Genomic DNA, 22,365 nt, shown 5'->3' with positions numbered 1-22,365 from the left:
TGAGTGAAGTTTATCTTGGTAATTAGTCCTCGAAATATATATGACTAAGCTTAATGAACATTTGTTCATACTTGATGAATTTCGGTTAAGAAAAATTTATTATTCATAATCTAAATCATGATTCAAGATTATCATTCAAAATAGTCTGGAACAGTGATATATGTTATTTGGGAATGTTTCGAATTGATTTATAGAGAAATATAGAACTACTGTAAATCTGGATACACGACAATATGTATTCCAGTTCACATACTGAGAGAACTGTCATAGGTCTGGAGTCGCAGTACATGTACTTAGTACACGTACCGGCATAGTTATTGTCGACAATAAGTTTTAGGTACGCATACCCGGTATCCATACCTCAAAAAGTCTGTTGCTCGTGAACCAGGAATGGTATGCATACTCGGTATGCATACCGTAAAAGAACTGTTGGTTCTGAAACTGGTGTGGTATCTATACCCGTCTGTGAGTTTCTGAATAATTTTTGTCTTAAGGGTACAGATACCTGGTACATGTACCATGACAAAAGTAGTCACAAACAAGGAAGAGTACACGTACTTGCCCTGTCGAATATTTTCAGATGCACATAAAATTATTTATGTGAGATAATTAGCATTTGAATAAATCTCTAAAGACACTATATAGACATGATTGATCACATTATGTGATTCAAGCTTAAAGTCTTAAGTGTTAATGAAAATGATTAAGCTTATGGTTCAATCGGCTAGTTTCGGCTAACCGTCCATGAAAAATGTCTTTGTACATGCTTCTGTTACGGTTCATCCTAACCAGAGTGTATATCTTGGTATGTTAAACTCATTTCAAAGATTGATCTAACAATGGATATTGTTTTCTTGGTTCCAAAGCTATCTTAGCTTAAACCTAAAACAACCTATACATTGAAAGTATATAAAAGGGGAACTTCTCACAACTGGGATCTTTGAATCCTGACACTACTTTTGTGTGTCCTAGTTGTAAACTAGAGTCGTCCTCTCCTTCAAACCCTTTTAGGGTTTAGCGACTAAAAAGACTTGATAGTTATTCGTGAAGCCAGGTCCAACTATATTTTATCTTGATAGTTCGTATATCCTGATCTTGTTGGATTGTTGATCTGCTCACTCGAACAAGATAGATAGAAATCGCAAAGTTCTTTTCGTATCATACATTGTGATTCCACAGGTTTACTACTTGTGAGGTGAATATAATAATCTACAATGATCTTCGGGAAGCATAAGTCCTGATTTTGAGGCTAGCTATAGACTTTGTCTATTGCTCTCCATTTCCAATCTCACCTTGATCTACGATCAAAAAGAAAATCACACATATAGAGCTTATCCGTGGGAGGCAGATTGGTTTAAAGTCTTCAATTGAGTTGAAGAAACTCTTAGGCCGTAAAGGACATCACCTAGGATTCAAGAGGCGTAAGTGTTGATGGTGGATTTTAGTTCAGGGCTAAAATTGTAAAACCAAATTTAATGACCTGACATCCTGCAAAGGGTAAAGCTGTTTGATAAGTGATGAGTGCAGAAAACCTCTTCACTTTATTTATTCGAAGCAATTCAATAAATACACAAAGTTCACTCGGAATGGTGCGTGCAACAATAATCCCAAATATTCCGTGAATTTTATTAGCATTATTAATTAATGCATAATTTGCCTAGTATTTTCCGTGCTATGTTCTCAGCCGAACTCTCTTTATTGACATAACATGACGACTGAGTGTTCACTGTCAGCAGAGTAGCATGAATCTCTGTACCAATATTGAGACATGCCTGAAATACCCACACAGGCTACATCACTCTATGACAAAGATAATTTCGAATCGACGCGCTTTGATTAAAGACAGCTCGATCGAACGTATTTAATTCCCTTAAGGAAAATCTGGACTGTCCATATCAGTCTCAGAAACGATCGTGGCCACGCAAGTTGGCCGCACAATTTAACAAGCCTAGCCAAACCCTGGCAAAAATAGGCAATTGTTGTGATGACCACCGACGGGCCCACTTATGCCCTAGTCGGTCGAACAATCACCATACTCCCCCAGCACCATCAAACGCCAACCCAAAGTTGAGTGATCGCGCTGTTTTGGGAGAAGCTCGACGAGCATAGACTGTTCAGTGCAGTCTTATAACCATCACAATCGTCCAACTTCGCCAGCATGGTTGGACGGATTAGATCATCCCATGAATGATCAGGGAAGCGCTAACACACACGTTGGTGGGCCCACTTCTCCTTCACCGGATCGGTTTTCTCACGGCGAGGCCATGGAGCAATGGAACGATTGCTCAAACCATGGCAAGCGTGATGCTTCTGAGGGTCACGGAATTTCACTAGTATCTTAAATCGATCACAACCATCCAACTTATCCAGCCTATTTGGATGGCTTAGATCGCATTTACGACCATCAAAAAGGTGCACGCAAGTTCACCGTCGACCCAGCATGGGCCCCACATGATCGATCTCCCCTAAGGAGGTCATGGCTTGCCAAACCGTTTGTCCAAAGTCACTTGTGCGTGACTGATTCAAAACCCTAATTAGGGTTTGCGGCAATGCACATCTGTCGTAGTTCGATCATGACCATCCATCTTCGCCAGCCTAAACGGAGGGTGTAGATATAGACTCAAGAGATCCCAAGGATGTCAACGTGATCAACATGGGCCCACCTTTGCGTGTGACCGGACGGCCTATGCAGACTAGGGCCGACGCCTCGAAACGCACGCCCAAAAGGTGGCATGCCACATGGCTTTTAAATCTTTGCGGCAATGTATTTCTATCGCAAATCGATCACGACCACTCATCTTTGCCGGTCAAATTGAGTGGCCTAAGTCGAATCTTTGTGGGACCGAGAGGTATAGGCATGCACGCTGGCGGACCGCCTCCACGCATGCCTGGTCGGTCCCACCAAAATTAGCGCCCATGCTTAGATTTGGTCAAGCCAAAGAGGGGATGTTGCGCACCTCTAAATCCATCAACAGCAGCAAATATGTGCCGTAAATCATCTCGTCTGTCCAACTTTGCCAGCTTGGTCGGACGGCTTGGATTAAAAATTAGGCTATCAATGAAGCGCCTCAATGATCACCGTCCGCCACTCTGCCACAGAGAGTGATCGACCAAATGGCGGCCCGCCCATACGGCTTCCAAACGATCACTTGAAGACGGTTGGACGTGCTGCCATTTTAAGACGCTTAATCCGCGACTTATTCAATCAAGCTTTAAAACAGCGATGATTTATGCATATCGATTGTTTTGAGCTGCTTGCTTTAAAGCGATGCATTACATGCATCGAGCATACACGATATTTCATGAATATCAATTCCATAAATAACTCAGTTATTTAATTTAATAGCACCGTATGCTATTTCTTGCGGTGGGTCCCACGACCTAGCCCACTCATTCGAGACATCAAACATGTCACAAACTGGGGGATACTTACTGGGGTATTGGTATGGCGGTTTACAGCGTGCGACGTGCAACGTGCCCATTAAGAGAACTTGTTAGGAGGCATGGACAGTTAACGATGATGAGGGAAGTGGGTAAAGGCGTGATCGTGTGACAATCACCTACACGACCCCACTATTCCATCACTTAACTTCCTCCACTTCCTACGAGATGAAGATTGCGCTCAAATGACTTGTATAAATAGGTTCTTTCGACCTATCTTCAAACAACACAGAGAAATTAAGTGTTGTCACAGTATCCAGAAAACACCCAGAACTGATAGATTCCGTTGTGCAAGCCAGTTCATCATTCTGATACAAGTCATAAATATCCAACACCTTCATAATCTCAACACCTTCTTCGCTTCCCTCCCTAAGTCAACCCCATCCCCTTCACTTTGTGATCGAAGCAAGTCTGGAATGGCCATTTCTTGGTTTAGGCCAGAATTTTATAGATTGATCTCTCGAATCAATAGCGCTCCCGTGCAGTGTATTTGTTTAGGGTTTAGATTCATTTCTCATCCATACACCCAAATTTACCAAAACCAGTAAAAACAGTTTTCACCCATAAACAATTGGCGACCACAGTGGGAGATTAATCTCTCGGTTGTGAAGTCAATTTCTTCAATACCCAGTTCAATTTTACTGACTTCAAAATGGTGGATCTTAGGTATGGATCAGCAACCAATCCCGACGGAACTAGCGCTGACAGCACTCTCGGCGTCGATATCCCGGTCAGTGGCGTTACCGTACAGCCCGTCAATGCGATCAATGCATCTCGTGGAATTACGTCATATACCACCAACACCAGCGGAGCAGGAGATATTCCATTGGGCGTGACACCTCCTATCACCAGAGCTAGAGCAGATGTAAACCCCGGCATTTCTTCAAGTGTAACTCCTCCAGTCGTCACCAGAGCAACTTCCACTCCTCCGTCAGGACGAGGAGATGGGGGAGCCAGAGGAGGACAACCCCCTATTACAATGGTGGATTTGATGGAAAGACAAGAAGTTCTTGCTAGAGCCCAAACGGACATGGCTACGACTCAGAAAGAGGTACTCACTTTTCTCAAGACATTAACCGAGCGATTTCCACGAGAGTCACGACAACCCTGGATCCAACAATGAGTGCAGTCAATACACCCGGAGTAGGCACTTCAACGGCGCGGGCCTACATGAATGAAGAAGCTCGTGTTGCTCCTGAACGTCCAAGGGAAAGGGACCAACCATCCGACTTCCTTACGCGTGAGGACCTGGAGAGACTCCTCCAAAACCGGGTCAAAGTAAATCCAATGGACATGCACCAGCATCAACCTCCATACCCTCAGGATGTGCAACGAATTCCCCTTCCAAGAGGATACACCTCTCCTCATTTCTCCCTTTATGATGGTACTGGTAACGCTCCTGAACACATCTCTCGGTTTTTGGAATCTTTAGGGGAACACGAATATAATCATGTTCTCCGCCTGAAAGAGTTCTCAAAGTCACTTACTGGAAGAGCGTACACCTGGTACAACAACATCGCACCTAACAGCATATCCAATTGGAGTGAGATAGTCAGTGCCTTCTACAGGAAGTATTTCTTCGTGTCTGAGCAGATCACCTTTTCAGACTTGGGGAGAATGTTTCAACGAAACAACGAGCATCCAAACGACTTTTTGTGAGTGAGAGTCGAGGAAGCAAGCGTCTCATTAACAAGCAATATAACACCGGTCTTTCTGTGAGTGTGGTGGGCGAAGGAGGAAAAAGGAAAGCTCCGGAAGCAGAACAACAACCCAAGCGTGCAGCACCAGTGCAGACAACCCCGTCCCGGAAGAGTGTAGACAAAAATCCTGTGCAAGAAGCTGGAGACACGGTCCCAGACTTCCCCTTTCCCATGAATGAAGTCATAGAGCTCTTGGAAGCATGGATTCAAGACAACGCGATCAAGCTACCTCCTATCAGACATCCGCCGACTGAGGAAGAAATGGCAAATCCCAGGTACTGACGTTATCATAGGTTCGTCCATCACCCAACCAGTGATTGCAACAAATTGAAGCGTATTTTCAGAGAAAAGGTAGAAGCAGGAGAACTCCAATTAGGAAACGAAAGTGTTCATAGAGATCCTCTTCCTATTAGGAGTTGCATGATTTCCGGGGATTCTGTTTGCAAGACTGTACAGTGTATGATGGAGAATTTATGCGAAATCTTGTATTTCTCCAAGGCACAACGTCAAGATATATTTGCAGCCCTCAATCGCATTGTATCAGGCAGGCGTTTGTATCTAGACAAGGAAACGATTTCGGAACCTTAATCTTTCCTGGAAGATGCAACCAGCAAGGGGAACTGGGGACTCTTGACCGTCACTCATTTGAAGGATGTCGAGTTCGACAGCACATTGATTGATGCAGCCTCCGAATTCAACATCATCATTTTCAAGACTCTGAGAACCGGAAAGATTTCAAAACAGGAAGTTGTTCACATCCCAACCATAATCAAGGATTCAGAAGGAGAAGCCCGAGATGCTTACGGATACATCAATCTTGAGGTTAAGGTGGGAGATGCTCTAACGCACGCTAAATTTCACATAGTTAAAGAGTATCCGAGCTATGATCTGGTCCTAAGGCGCTCATGGATACATGAAAATAAGGCGAAGCTAGGAGTATGTCCTTTACCGATGTCTGTACCTGAGAGGATCACCAATAAGCCATCCGATCCTGAGGACTACTTGCTGCCATATCAATCACTCACGAATGTGACGCGGCTTCCAGGAGAGAGCTTATCATCATATCTCTGAAGATTCCAAGCCCAAGTAAGTCTTATTCAACAACCTTTTTTGCAATCAGTCACTCCTCCTTCCCCTGAGGCTTGGGGACTCACTTCGATCAACAACCTTGTTACCGCTAGGAGATGTGAGTGGGAGGCTGGTCCTTTCAAATGCTTTATAAAAAATTTAGAAGCTGCCTCGGTCAAAGACAACCGGAATCAAGTAGTTGTGCAACACCCGAACCCATTTCAAATTGGAGATTTGGTAGTGAAGACGACCACGTTTTGAGTTGGAGACATGACAATGAAGATGACCGCTCAGACTGACTTGCCTACAGAAAAGGAAGACGAGCCATACCTGGTGGAAGATGTTATCTTGGGAGGTTACTGCAAGTTCATCAACGCCGACAAGCTTGAGGGCGTGACGATTCACTCACGATGGCTCGAGCCCTATAATACCTAAAAGTGTTGTACTGCCCTTTTCCTCCAGTGTTCTCCGTAGTAGTTCCTCCAACAATTTCCCTTTAATGCAATGTTTGTAATTTCTCCAAAATGATTGCACTATTTGCATTCATAATTATTAGCGTTTCAATTTTAAATTAATCAAAGCATTATTTCCTTTTAGGAATTTCTTTACCCCTTGAACATGACACAAAATCCTGAGTCAGCCTAAATCATCATTATCCATCAGATTAAACCAGAAAGAAAACCCTAAAAAAACATTTTGTATCCTTTGGAAAACGTTGGAGGAATAGAATATGTGCAGGGGGAAAGAGGGAAAGCGCTTTGAACAGTCTACTCCAACAGAATCATGCGGACCTCATGTCAGGAGCACATACAGGTTCGTGATGTTTCATTATGGCATTACTTTTTCTCCACAAGAATAACGTGCGATCACATGAAGGCGCATCACTGCCTGAAAAGATTATGATATAGCCATATTGGAAGATTTATTTCAAAAAACAATATGAAACCCTTGTTCAAACAAGCAAGCAAAAAGAGGAAGACCTTAAACTCAGCCGCCACCTAGTACAAGGAGGAAGTGTTCACAAAAAAAAAAATACTTGTACCAAAAAAAAAAGGAAACATGGAGATCTAGTCATCAAGGAGATCAACCATGCCTTCACCACCGCCATAGCCTGCTCCAGCATCGTCGTGATAGGCTACTGCCGCTTCCTCCTTTAGGTCCGCCTCAACTTCTCTCTCGGATATTTCTGCATCAACGACGTTCTGCGCTTCAACATCCTCAGTAGGAACGGCGTCCACATCCTCCTCAAGGGCCACTGCAACATTGGAGATTGTGCTGACAACCTTCGTATGCTCGAGTTCGTCTGTATCAGAGTCGAGGATTATCACACCATCGTGGATCGTCTAACCACACTCATCTTCATTCGGGTACCGTTTGTGTTCAACCCTCTGCCTTTTTAGTCGTGTCGCAAATCTTTCAGCGCTTACCGGTGGTTGCGACGCTTCATCACACCTCCATTTCACCTCCATGTCGATTGAAGTCAAGAGAGTTTGAATACATTCTCGGGCGATGCACAAGCGCATAATAGACATGCACTGTATAGCACGACCAATCTCACGAAACGGAGGATCGATTTTAGCCATTACCTCCTCGAACGCATCAGCGGGTTTGTTGACTTCGAAAATCCTTTCCGGAGAGATAACAGAGTAGTCATCACCAAAAACCTCCATGAAGTACTGTAAGAAGAAGCTATGATTATATCAAAAAAAAAAAAAAAAAAAGATCATCATCAATCAGAAGATCAGGTCGCGTAGTAAACATGGAGCAATACTTGGGATAGAGAAGGGAGCAATTCTGTGATGGGAAGAAGAGTCTCAGAGCCTTCTTTATTTCACAAGATTATAGGATCCCGGGAAGAAAAAGAGTCTCTACTTGCCGTGTATAAAGGTTACAGATGCGGGATAGCAATCAGCGGATGCTTATAAAATCTGAATATTTGAGGAGGCTATCATGCAATAATAAGAAGCGCATCTAATCCAAGAAACGGGCCAGACTTTATCCTGGTAACACGCACATAAACTTTTCCTATGGATTTATTTTAATGTCACCATCTAATGCCTACCCCACAATAGTGCAACCATTATGTGCTAGGCAGGGGACTTAATATTGATGGTGGATTTTAGTTCAGGGCTAAACTTGTAAAACCAAATTTAATGCGTTGACATCCTGCAAAGGGTAAAGCCGTTTGATAAGTGGTGAGTGCAGAAAACATCTTCACTTTATTTATCCGAAGCAATTCAATAAATACACAAAGTTCACCCGGAATGGTGCATGCAACAGCAATCCCGAATATTCCATGAATTTTATTAGCATTATTAATTAATGCATAATTTTCCTATTATTTCCCGTGCTATGTTCTCAGCCGAACTCTCTTTGTTGACATGACATGACGACTGAATGTTCACTCTCAACAAAGTAGCATGAATCTCCGTGTCAATATTGAGACATGCCTGAAATACCCACACAGGCTACATCACTCTCTGACAAAGAGAATTTCGAGTCGACGCGCTTTGATTAAAGACAGCTCGATCGAACGTATTTAATTCCCTTAAGGAAAATCTGGACTGTCCATATCAGTCTCAGAAACGATCGTGGCCACGCAAGTTGGCCGCACAATTTAACAAGCCTATCCAAACCCTGGAAAAAATAGGCAATTGTTGTGATGCCCACCGACATACCCACTTATGCCCTAGCCGGTCGAACAATCACCATACTCCCCCAGCACCATCACACGCCAACCCAAAGTTGAGTGATCGCGCTGTTTTGTGAGAAGCTCGACGAGCATAGACTGTTCAGGGCAGTCTTAAAACCATCACAACCGTCCAACTTTGCCATCCTAGTTGGACGGATTAGATCATCCCATGAATGATCAGGGAAGCGCTAACACACACGTTGGCGGGCCCACTTTTCCTTCACCCGATCGATTTTCTCACGGCGAGGCCATTGAACAATGGAACGATTGCTCAAACCATCAAGCGTGATGCTTCTAAGGGTCGCAGAATTCCACTAGTGTCTTAAATCGATCACAACCATCCAACTTAGCCAGCCTATTTGGATGGCTTAGATCGCAGTTAATACCATCAGAAAGGTGCATGCAAGTTCACCGTCGACCCAACATGGTCCCCACGTGATCGATCTCCCCAAAGGAGGTCATGGCTTTCCAAACCGGTTGGCCAAAGTCACGTGTGCGTGACTGATTCAAAACCCTAATTAGGGTTTGCGGCAATGCACGTCTATTGTAGTTCGATCATGACCATTCATCTTCGCCAGCCTAAACGGAAGGTGTAGATATAGACTCAAGAGATCCCAAGGATGTCAACGGACCCACCTTTGCGTGTGACCGGCCGGCCTATGCAGACTAGGGCCCGACGCCTCGAAACGCACGCCCAAAAGGTGGCATGCCACATGGATGTTAAACCTTTGCGGCAATGTATTTCCATCGCAAATCGATCACGACCACTCATCTTTGCAGATCAAATTGAGTGGCCTAAATCGAATCTCTGTGGGACCGAGAGGTATATGAATGCACGCCGGCGGACCTTCTCCACGCATGCCTGGTCGGTCCCACCAAAATTAGCGCCCATGCTTAGATTCGGTCAAGCCAAAGAGGGGATGTTGTGCACCTCTAAATCCATCAACAGCAGCAAATATGTGTCGTAAATCATCTCGTCTGTCCATCTTTGCCAGCTTGGTCGAACGGCTTGGATTAAAAATTAGGCTATCAATGAAGCGCCTCAATGATCACCGTCCGCCACTCTGCCACAGGGAGTGATCGACCAAATGGTGGCCCGCCCATGCGGCTTCCAGACGATCACTCGAAGATGGTTGGACGTGCTGCCATTTTAAGACACTTAATCCGCGACTTATTCAATCAAGCTTTAAAACAGCGATGCTTTATGCGTATCGATTATTTTGAGCTGCTTGCTTAATCGAGCATACACGATATTTCATGAATATCAATTCCATAAATAACTCAGTTATTTAATTTAATAACACCGTATGTTATTTCCTGCAATGGGTCCCACGACCTGACCCACTCATTCGAAACATCAAACATGTCACTAATTGAGGGATACTTACTGGGGTATTGATCTGGCGGTTTACAGCGTGCGGCGTGCAACACGCCCATTACGAGAACGTGTTATGAGGCATAGACGGTTAACGATGATGAGGGAAGTGGGAGAAGGCGTGATCGTGTGACAATCACCTACACGACCCCACTATTCCATCACTCAACTTCCTCCACTTCCTACGAGATGAGGATTGCGCTCAAATGACTTGTATAAATAGGTTCTTTCGACCTATCTTCAAACAACACAGAGAAATCAAGTGTTATCACAGTATCCAGAAAACACCCAGAACTGATAGATTCCGTTGTGCAAGCCAGTTCATCATTCTGATACAATTCATAAACAACCAACACCTTCATAATCTCAACACCTTCTTCGCTTCCCTCCCTAAGATCAACCCCATCTCCTTCACTTTGTGACCGAAGCAAGTCTGGAACGACCATTTCTTGGTTTAGGACAGAATTGTATAGATTGATCTCTCGAATCAAAAGCGCTCTCGTGCAGTGCATTTGTTTAGGGTTTAGATTCGTTTCTCATCCATACACCCAAATTTACCAAAACCAGTAGAAACAGTTTTCACCCATAAACAGTAAGGAACGTGATTGTAATTGAATTGTTGTGAGGGTTTAATTCGGTCTCAACTACATTCCAGTCTGAAGTTAATTGGTAATAGGCTAGTGTCTGTAGCGGTTTAATACATTTTGATGTTGAAATATGGTCTAGGTCCCGAGGTTTTTCTGCACTTGCGGTTTCCTCGTTAACAAAATTTCCGGTGTCTGTGTTATTTCTTTTCCGCATTATATTTTTTATCTTTATAATTGAAATATCACAGGTGGTACGTAAATCAATCAAAGTAGATACATCCATCCTTGTTTGTTGGATACGACTTGATTGATTCTTGGATATTGATTTTGGAAATTGTCCAAGAACTCTTAACACATAATTAAGTTCACGGACTTTGTTCTGTAAACATTCTAATTGTGAGAGAAAAGAGATATTACTCTAAATATTATTCCTTGATTGAGATTCATTAAGTTGAACTCTCGGAATTGTATTTAAGTTTGTCCATAGAGGTTTCCTAAGGCCAAGCACTATGATGCCCCATTTCCCTTCCCCATCCCTCATTTGTAGGGAAAAATCCAAATTGGCAACCACTATGGTCTCCCATATCCCTATAAAAGTAGGGAAGGGAAATGTGACGGATACTCAGCTTCCGTCAAAATTTACGGAAACTTAGTATTCGTATGGCAGTTGATACGGGTATTCAGATTCCGTAGCATATTTGACGGTAACTGAGTTTCCGTATCCGTAAATTTATTTGTTTTACCTTTTTTTCTTTACACCTCTCCCACACCCCATCCTAATATCCATCATTCATAACGTCTCTATCCTCTCCACCGTCGGATCGCAACGGTCATATTTTCAAAAACTTCTCGAAAATCCTCTATAAATACAACTCTAACTCTCTATTCAAATCACTCCAACTCCTCTTCTTACAAATAGTTTTTTTCACTTAAATCTCTCAAATTATCTTCTTTAAGAGTTTTTTGTATTTTCCTTTGCTCATCTCATCATAATGTCGCAACCTCAAAATGAAAAAAGAAAACACATAGCGAGATTTAGTACTTTGGAAGATTTTCACATTGTTACTATTTACTGTTTTCTAGATGGAAGTAAATCTAAAGATATGAATGAGTTATACAAAACCCTTTTAACAAATTTGTAGAAGCTTGTGGTGGGAATCAACATGCACGCACAATAAAAAGTGTTCTTAATAGGTTTAGCGTAATCAAATCGGAAGTGGATCATTTTTCTGATTGTGTTGCAAGAGTCAATGCAAGTGATCCATGCTTGGACCTTAATAACCGGGTATGTTATCTAAATATGTCATCATAGTTATTGTGTATGTTATTTGTAACAATTTAATTTATGTACATCTTATTAATGGTTTGATTACATTGATGTAGATGATAAAGGCGAAAAACCTTTATTTTGAAATGCACAAAAAAATCTTTACCCGAGATATTGAGTATGAAATGCTTAAAGATGTTCCAAATATAGAAGTTGGTGTAGAAGAAGATATGGATCAGGATTCTTGTCATCTGTCATCTCAATATGTTGGAAATATCTCAAGTATGTTTTATGGTCAAACCTCAGCTTCTCAGAATCCATCTTCAAGCCAATTTTTCGAAACTCCATTTGTAAATCAAGGATATACTCCCGGTACCAACGCTTTTAATGTCCCTTGCGGTATCCCTTTTCCACAAGGATATACTCCTAGTACAAACCAAACTACAATACCCGGATCGTCGTACGGTGGATTATAAGACGATAAACGCAAGTCAAAAGCTGAGAAGAAAACCACAGCTACCAAAAGGGGCTCTGGACAAAGCACACCCGCTACACCCTCATCGCAAGATTCCCAAATGAACGACGCAGGTAGTAAACTTGTTGATTATCTAAAATAATCCCAAATGACAGTTGCACCTCGTCAGCTACAACAAAACCAAATTATGGAAAGGTTGATAGATACAACATAACAACAAATTGAACATAATCGAGAGAAAGAATAAAGGGAAATAATGCAAATGAATCTAGATTTGTTGAATCCAAACGCAAGAAAGTATTTTGAATTAAAACGTAATGCCATATTGGCCGAGCAGTTGGAGAGGCAATGACATAATCAGTTCCAGTTTTAATTAAAAGTTTGTTTTAGTTTAAAGTTATTGAGTTCCGTATTTTATTTTTAATAGCTTAGTTTCATTGTTTTTTTTAAGTAAGGTCGTGTTCCAGTTCCGGTAAGGTAGTTTCCTTTTTCTCAGTAATATTAATTTTTATATTTCTAGTTACGATAATTTGAATTTTATTTTCTTATACCAACGGATCTTTTGTAACGACTATGTCGACTACTTTTTAACGGCTAATTTCCAACGACTACTTTCAATGCCTATTATAAATTGTCATAAGCTTCCTCAACACAAACAATCCAAAATAGTTGGCCTTAGTATCCTCTGTATCTCCTATTTTTTTTATTTCTGAAGATAACATAGTAATGGTTGGATATACCGTAGAAGAAGATATTGCAATCACCACAGCGTTTGTAAATGCTGCTACTCTGCCTATTGAAGATGTTCAAGAACTCTCCGCCCATGAAAAATGGACGCTGGTGTTCAACGTCTTTGTACAAGATCTTGGAAATGTTAATAACCGAACCAGACGACAAGTTCAATAATGGATTTCTCAAATTCAATAGCGATTCGCAAGTACGTTTGAATTCAAAGAAGGATTCATGGTTACGCCCCACAACACATGACAATTGTGATTACTGTAGGTCATCATAAATAGTTATGATATTTGAAATGTTGTTTCCACATAGACACTAACCTAATGCTTTATGTTTGTTTTATGTAGGAGGAAATGGCCAAATTTGTGTTCCGACTAGATACTCGTACAAAATTTACATGTTATGAGTGCTACTTAATCTTTAAGTCTAAAATGGCTAACATTCCTTATTACAATCCGGAAATGAATGTCGGTGATCCTCCAGATGACGGACCTGATGATTAGTATATACGGTTGTTGTCTAAGATTTTATGGGTACATCTTCTGTAAATCCTCACGAGACTATAACTCGCCCCCTAGGGTCACCTAGGAGTTTAAAGGCTTGTTGCACGTGCTAAGTGCAACCGTGATTACTACGACAAGTGATTTCGATTTTTATTCAATAGTTCTAATCTTGTTGTCTATTTAGTGGAATTTCAGTTTTATTTATGTTAAACTTTAATTAAATAAAAGATAGAACATCAGATCATATCTAGATTGCAAGAACACTTAAATATAAAAGATTACATTAATATAAGATAAAACATTCAAATATAATCATTCTTCAGGATTGTTATTTCTAAGACTTGATTAACATCTGATGCAGAAACACATAAAGGCAGAAGATTACATAAATATAAGATAAAACATTCAAATATAATCATTCTTCAGGATTTTTATTCCGAAGACTTGATTAACATTTGATGCAAAAACACATAAAGACAAAAGATTACATAAATATAAGATAAAACATTCAAATATAATCATTCTTTAGGATTGTTATTCCGAAGACTTGATTAACATCTGATTCAGAAACACATAAAGACAGAAAATTACATAAATATAAGATAAAACATTCACATTTAATCATTCTTCAGGATTGTTATTCCGAAGACTTGATCAACCTATGATGCAGAAACATCTCGGCGATAAAGCTATATTTCATCGGGGTTGTAGGTATCATAACTTTCTTTCAATAGCTGATAACATTCATCATGAGGAAAATTGTTGCCCGTCTGGTTAAGATAGTCTAAATGAGCATCACTTTTCTGAAATTTTAAAAAAGAAACTTAACTTAAAATAGTTATAATTTTAGGAAATAAAAGAAATTTGTTATAAAATTCTTACCCTTTTTTCATATGACATTCCAGGATTACGTATGTTAACTTCAGCCTGAATCGTGACAAAAGTGATGACCTCCTTGTTGATCTTGCTCCACCTAGTTCTAAGACCTCCTTTGTCTCTCTCATTTGGATTTCCGGATATGTTCTCAAAAAATTCAAATACATTCTTCCAGAATTGGTTGCTAGTGTTCTGAACTGTGTTCAGAATATTGTATTTTGCTTCAATCCATGCTTGCGCAAGAGCAACATCTTCTTCTTTGCTGAATCTCATTTTTTATAAAACAAAATAGAAAATTTGGATAGCTTCATTTGGAAAGTAATTTGCTATATATAGAGATATGATGAGAGCATATAGAATTCAAAAAAAAAACTTGTCGTTATACAGTATAAATTATCAGTACGTATAAAACCAAAAAAGTAGTCGTTATACAGTGAAAATGACCAATACATATAAAGTATAAACATAACCATTAAAAAGTAAAAAAAATAGTCGTTTTCATTTTAAAAAGTCACTAAAATGATTTGAAAAATTGTCCATTCAATTATTTCGATTATACGTCTCCGGCATTTTCAACCATGGATCTTGTTCGATACCCTGATCTTGGAAAGTCGATGTACTTTAATTGATTTGTTCAGCCGCATTATAAGGATGGTAGACAACATATTCTTGACTGTTTGGCACAAAAGAAGAAGACGGCGGTCCTAAATCACGAGACTACCCAGGGGTGGATGACTCACATGTATATGGTGCTAGATAGTCTCTGACATACCTCTCCAGGAAACCAGAACCGTAAAGGATTTTGGATTGTAGTTCCTTTGTATTGCCGAAATGGAAATGTTGTAGAGCCATATTTTGTTGTTGCGAGACCCTATATGCTTCGAACCACATATTCTGTAAACACCAAAATAAGTTTAATTCTTAAATTTTGGTGACAACACCAAAATAAATAAATCACAAATAATTAAAAAAAATATTAGAAGACATGATACTCACAGCTGTATCCTGATGACATTATAATCGGGTCTAGGATACTGATCCAAATACTTCCTTCCAATAGGTACATATACCGCCTAAATATCCGGGCCGCATATTCGAGCTTGAAGAATTGTTGGTGGATAAGGGAAGATATGACGATCGACTGGCTCCAACTCTTGAGTGTATGTGGATTGCCTAGGCGGTGCTGGTCGACGTACAAAAGCATCGGGATCTTGCATACCTGTTAGATCATTGCTCGGTTGAACCCACTAGCGTTGGTATGTCAAGTTACTTGTCAATTTTAGTTTCCAAAATATATTCTTGATTTAGTATACTAAAGATAGTTTCAAACTAGATTAGGTCTAAGAAGAGCTATTCTTGAAGGATGAAGACTGAAGATTACAAGAACACATCAACAAGGACTTCATCAACAAAGGTATGTGGTGATTGATTTCATTTGGATTCTTGTTCAATTCTACCTTTCTAATTTATCGAAACAAATGCTCACTCCATGGAAAAATTCCTATGGCGGTTAATGTACATTTATGTATATATACTCGAGGTTATTTGAGCCACGACTCTTGTGTCAATAACCTTTATCCCTGGAAAAGTTCTCATGTTATATTGAATGATCTTACGAATTCAACGTGCCAAAAATCACTTAATTCCGAGTTAAAACGATGAAGTTATGAGTGATTTATTAAAGTAACAGTTTTAAGTGTTGCTGAAACTGTTACAGTTCGTTAGTAGGAAACTATCCATGAACTGTTTGTAACGGTTCACGGACTTGAGCCCAATTACGTGACTAGAAGTCTTTTTTAGTCAAGTTGGTGATGTTTCCTTATCTAGGCAAGTTAGCTATTACTCCAAACATCTTTGATTACCATAATAAAGTGTTTGTGATTCCTTCCTAATTTAATTTGTGATTTATTCACATATATACAATATTTGCTAAATTAATTATTTATTTAATTATTTTGGTAAGAGTTGTAACTTAGGAAAGACTCCCAAAATTAGGAGAGTCTTGAAAAAGGAAAATAACTTTGCTTAGCTTCCAAGCTACCTTCACTATAAATAAAGGGTTCGTGAGTGCTACACGTTTTTTATCCCTTTTGGAAAATTTGTGTAAGATCATAAGGTTGTTTTCCTTGTCTTCTGTTCTTCGTGAACAAGAGTGATATAAAAGTTTTTGTATTGGGGATCACAAAGCCAAGTTGGGTTTAATATTCTTGATTGATTATACAACTTGTAATCTAGGTTTTTCACCTCTTGTCTATTCTAAGGTTTTCTCTTCTGATACAAAACTATTCAAGAGTTGTTGATCATAAACCCTAGGTTTTGATAGATTTCAGTTTCCGATCGTATACCAACACTTGTTAGTCGAAATCAGAAGCTAGAAAGAAAACTTCGATTAAGGTATCTCGTAAAAATCCTTAAGAAGTTTTAAACAAGATATCTCTAGATTTATTCTATCTGTTCTTGTTGTAGAATTATTAGGGTTTTCTTAACTTGGAAATTGATCTTTGGAATCGCCCAAGTTCACTTACGAAAATCAGGTTCACGGACTCCTTGTGTGTACGCATACTGATTGTAAGTTAAAACCATAATCAACAAGTTTGTTTCAGTATCTCTACTTTTATCTGGTAATTGTTCGAAACAAACACAAGATTTCCAAAACCTTGATTAACATCTAAAGGGAAATCAATCCGGTATTTTGTGTAAATAAAAGATCGAATCGTATCAATCGTGTTGTTGTATCTTCTAAAGAGAGCCTTGGATTCTGCTAGAAGATTTACGAGAAGAATTCCTAATGAGAATCAGTGTTATGCCAGGAGTTTTATTAGTGCTTGAATACAGCTGAAGGAGGTATTACATTTAGTCTGAATAGGTAGTAGGAATTTGGTGTAACAACTTATAATCAATGTGTGCTTATTCTGGACTAGGTCCCGGGGTTTTCTGCATTTGCAGTTTCCTTGTTAATAAAATTTCAGGTGTCTGTGTTATTTCTTTTCCGCATTATATTGTTTATCTTATCTTATACTAATATAAAGAAAAGAGGGATTTATGGACCGTGGCTACCCTCTTTTACTAATATATCCCTGACTTATTTCTCCATCTAACTATGAAAGAAAGGGTTAAGTCGTAACTTGATTAAACACAAACTCGCTTTCGTTTTCTCTCATTCTGTCTCAAACGTTTTTCACCAAAACCTCCAAGAATCTCCGCCATGATTTCTGAAACACCTCCACCATGAAAGAAGAACAACGGCTACGAAAAACCTGAGACCTAATATCATATTTTAACCCAGGTTAGTCAATTTCGAATCCCATTCTTCTTTAATTTTGGGAATTTCAATCTTTTCATTTCAAAATTTTTGACCTTAAATTTGATTTTTGGATTCCCAATTTCAGAAACCATTGCAATTGCTTTCCATTTCTTATGCTACTGAACATCTAAAACCTTAACATCAAATTTCAACCCGGCTTAATCAACTTCCTAACTGTATCTACTTCATTTAAATTTGGGAATTCCAGTCACCGATTTTCAAACCATATAAATTGGGTAGCAAAATTAAAATTCAGGTTAATCAACTCTTTTTTTGTGATTCTTATTTTGGGTTTCTCTTTTCAGTAAGTTTCAATCTTATGAATTAAGTGATATTAATAAAATTCAGGAACAACTGCTTTCTAACTACACTTGCTTTCAGTAAGTTTCAACCTCAGTTGTTTGTTGATTTTTCTAAGAATTTTAAACTTGAGTTTCTCTTTTGATTTTTGGTTCAGGCTATACAAGTTTCTGGCATACAGAACATGAGAAATAAAAGTTTTTATTTTAATTTTTGGTTCAAGTTATACATCTTTGTAGTAATGGAAGGCAAAGAAGTCTTCGTTCCCCGTTGTAGAGCACACTCGAATTCAGCAGTTGATAAAAACATCACAGTACCAGAACTCCGTAGAAATCCTAGATATGTTGAGCAATCTCGAATGCGAGAAAAGATGGATATGATAAATGAAAGGAAAAGGCAATGTCAACAGATTTGGACCCCGTCCCATCAAAGAGCTCATGGGCTACAACAGCGCCGAATTTTGAGAGAGCCAAACAAAGCTCAATGACAATACACGAATGGGAAGCTTTCCTTAGAAAACGACCTAATGAATACTGAATTCGGTCATCACAATAACTCAAGAATAAAAATGGGGAACAAGTTGGAACGAGTAATGGTAAGCCAGAATATGTTTACTGTTGAATATTGTTTTATTTACTGTCAACTTCTTCAAGCAGCTGGTGATGGTGATTATGTACGCTGCGAAGACAATTTACATCTTTGAATGAAAAGTGCAATTCCTTTTTGGTACAAATTACAGTTTTCTTCAGCTAATGTTGGAAGTTTGATTTACTAGAACTAGCCAATTTGATGAAAAGGGGAAAATAAATATTCACTGTCGATATTGTTTTACTTACTGTGAACTTCTCTAAGCAGCTGGTGATTGTGATTATGTACGCCGCGAAGCGGATGGTGAAGAATGATGGTAGCGAGATGATGGACTGGTGGCGCTGTGTTGCTGCTGGCATGGTGTTGTAGACTGCATGGAAAGAAGGTGATATATGCAGGTTAGGTGGTGATGCAAGTAGTGACATTATGAGATGGAACTGGTGGTCGCTGGTGAAAAGAGACTTGGCGGAGTGTTGGGAATGGAATGTGCTCTTGGTAATAGCATCCTTGGAAGGAAGGAATTTGAGGCAATGCCTGTGCCCTAGGTGTTATAACTAAACGCAAAATGGAGACAACTATGCTGGATGATGGTCAAGTTGTTAATATCATTGACACGCCAGGTATACATTGCACTTGCATAATTTTGCATTTCAAGCTATGTTTCCACAACAAATATATAATATAAGTGAGGTACCTAGACAAATTCCCGAGGTAAAGAGTCATTTTTTCAGGTTTTTCTGGGAATTGTAAATTTCGTAAATGAAATGGTCAATTGTATTAATCTCGCGAAGGATGGGATTGATGGACAATGTGATCAGAGTATTGCAGGAAGTGCTCATTTGGATCTACTTCTTTTATATCATCCAAGAACTGTCCGTTTAATCATGATCCTTACACAATGATGCTAGCCTTTGGAAGCGCCATTAGAGAGAAAATCTGAAGGATGTCATGAAAAGAAACTCTTTGGGTCCTGATGCTGAGATTAATGCCCAGACTTCTTAAAGTTAAATGATGTGGACTGTTAAATGATTATCGAATACAAATATCTTCTCTAACTTCTTTTGTATATGTTAATAATTGATTTAGTACTAACCAAAAACCAACTTGAAATGTGGTATCGTATATGGTAGTCTTTATGTAGTTTTTTTTTTCTTTTCTTTATGTAGTTTTATGTATCATTTCTACAGTTTTTATCCCCGTTAGTCCTGACTTAGGATCCGAAAAATCTGTAACTCTTTCTTTTTCAACAGTTTGAGAATAATCTGTCAACACTTTCTTTTTCAGCAGTTTGAGATTGTTAAAGCATTAGGTTCACTCTGCAGGCACATCGCATGACTAGAAATAAATAAATTACTAGAGAATCATGTTTTGCTATATATCAATCTCGGCAGGCGCATCGCGCGTGCGTGTTATACTAGTCTTTATAATTGAAATATCACAGGTTGTGCGTAAGTTCAATCAATTGGGAATCCAACCTTTGGTTGTTGATTAAATTAATTGACACTTGGATATTTGTTTTTGATATCGTCCAAGTTATTTCTTATACTCAATCGGGCTCGCAAATTCCTATTTGTTTGATTGCGGAGTGAATTGAGAAATAGAGATGTTAAACTCTTTGATATACTTTACTCTATATTGAGTCTGACCGTCTAGTTGATTCTCTAGAAAGTATATTGGAGTAAGTCCTCTCAGATTGCCAAACGAATTGTTGGGTGTGGTTGTTAGACCTCCGCATTTTCAATTGGTATCAGAGCAGGCAAACACGTTAAAGATCTTATAAGTCCATGTTTGTAGCGATATGATATGGACAGAAGTGCTATCTCTATAAACGTACCGCCAGCCTTCGATGGCACGAACTATTTATGGTGGAAAATTGCTACGCGTGCTTTTATAAAAGCGCGAGATTTTCAATCATGGGTTCGTATTATTAATGGCAATAATCCTCCATTAGTTACAGTAGACGATGTAACTGTTGCAAAGGATATTGGTGATTATGATGATCTTGAGATTCTTGCTGCAAAGAAAAATTCTGAAGGTTTAAATGCTATCATCCATGCCATAACTCCAGATCTCCAGCATCATGTGACTACTTGCACAAATACTAAAGATGCTTGGGATATCTTAGAAACCGTATTCGAATGGAATGCCGCAGAGAAAGAAGCAAGGCTTTAAAATCTAGCTTCTGTCTAGGAAAACCTTCGCATGTCTGATGATGAAACCTTTGATGAGTTTAACCAAAGACTTTCACAAATAGTTAACTCCTCATATTCGTTAGGAAGAACTATTGCGGAGAAAGTTATTGTGTGCAAAATTCTCAGGTCTCTACCATCAAGATATGAGTCTAAGAAACATGCCATTGAAGAAGCAAACGATCTTTCTACACTCTCCAGTTATACTCTTGTTGGAAAGTTAAAGATGTTTGATAATGAACACCGGTCTGGAAAAGAACTGATTTCTTTTAAAGCTGCAAACAATTCTGAATCCTCTAAGGATAAATCTGGTTCGCCAGATGCTAAGGATGTTACTCCACGACAATTTAGAAAAATCTTGAGAGATAGGAAAAAGAGTTTTTCTAAAGGTGCAACATCTCCTAATGATGATGTGCAATGCTTTAACTGTCGCGATTTCGGGCACCTTTCTTCAGTATGTCCTAACTGGAGCCGTAGACAATCGGAATATACTGCAGCTTTGCCTACTCTTGATGATGGACCCGAATATTATGATCACCAAGAGTACGCATGCGAGGTTGCATTGGATTCTGAAAAAGTTCTTTCGGATACTGATTCTTTTTCTGATGAAGAAGTGTTCCATAAAGATCCAGTTGTTAATAATCTTCTTAAGGAATGTCATCAAAAACTCTTGGAAGCTGAAAGCACCATTTTCAGTGAGAAAGTTAAATATGACAGACTTCGTAGTCAGAATAAAGACTTGCAAGACCAACTTGATTCTATTGGTGCAAGAGATTATCTCAACGAAATACGAAAGCTTAAAGAAGAAATTGCCGGAGGTCGGGATCGGGAAAATATTCTTCAAGCAAAGCTAGATAACTTGGAGAACATTGAGATGAACTTGTCATTTGATTCGGAACGAGAAAATCTCAAAGTTCAATGTGAATCATCCAAGAATGATCTAGTTATTGCACTCGAAAAGGTCAAAAGATTGGAAGAAGAAAACTCGAGCTTAAAAGAGAGCTTGTCTAGAAATAGTAGCTCAGAAAAATTAACCTCGATATTGGGAGCATGTAGATTCATCGTGATACACGAGGATTGGGATATGAAGGAATATACGCTCCTGGTATTTGCAAAGAGGTAAAATTTGTCAAAGCTAAAAATTCTTCTAAACCAAAACCTTCCACGGTTGACAAAAGTGAAGTATCTCTACCATCTGCCGATGTCAAAAAGAGGAAATTCTGTCAAGTTCCAAAGCAAGCACATACACATTCAAGTAACAC

General features: G+C 39.3%; 1 long non-coding RNA gene across 1 annotated transcript; it reads left to right on the top strand.

The window, feature by feature from the left end:
* Positions 1-17,893: 17,893 nt before the first annotated feature.
* On the top strand, positions 17,894-20,155 carry LOC113297630. The gene is made up of 3 exons (XR_003333562.1): positions 17,894-18,008; positions 18,484-19,534; positions 19,646-20,155. It is a non-coding gene; the product is annotated as an uncharacterized LOC113297630 (long non-coding RNA).
* The last annotated feature ends 2,210 nt before the right edge of the window (positions 20,156-22,365 follow it).

Source organism: Papaver somniferum, chromosome 1, assembly GCF_003573695.1.
Source record: "Papaver somniferum cultivar HN1 chromosome 1, ASM357369v1, whole genome shotgun sequence".
NCBI classification, from domain to species: domain Eukaryota; kingdom Viridiplantae; phylum Streptophyta; class Magnoliopsida; order Ranunculales; family Papaveraceae; genus Papaver; species Papaver somniferum.
This window is presented reverse-complemented; position numbering and strand designations above follow the sequence as displayed.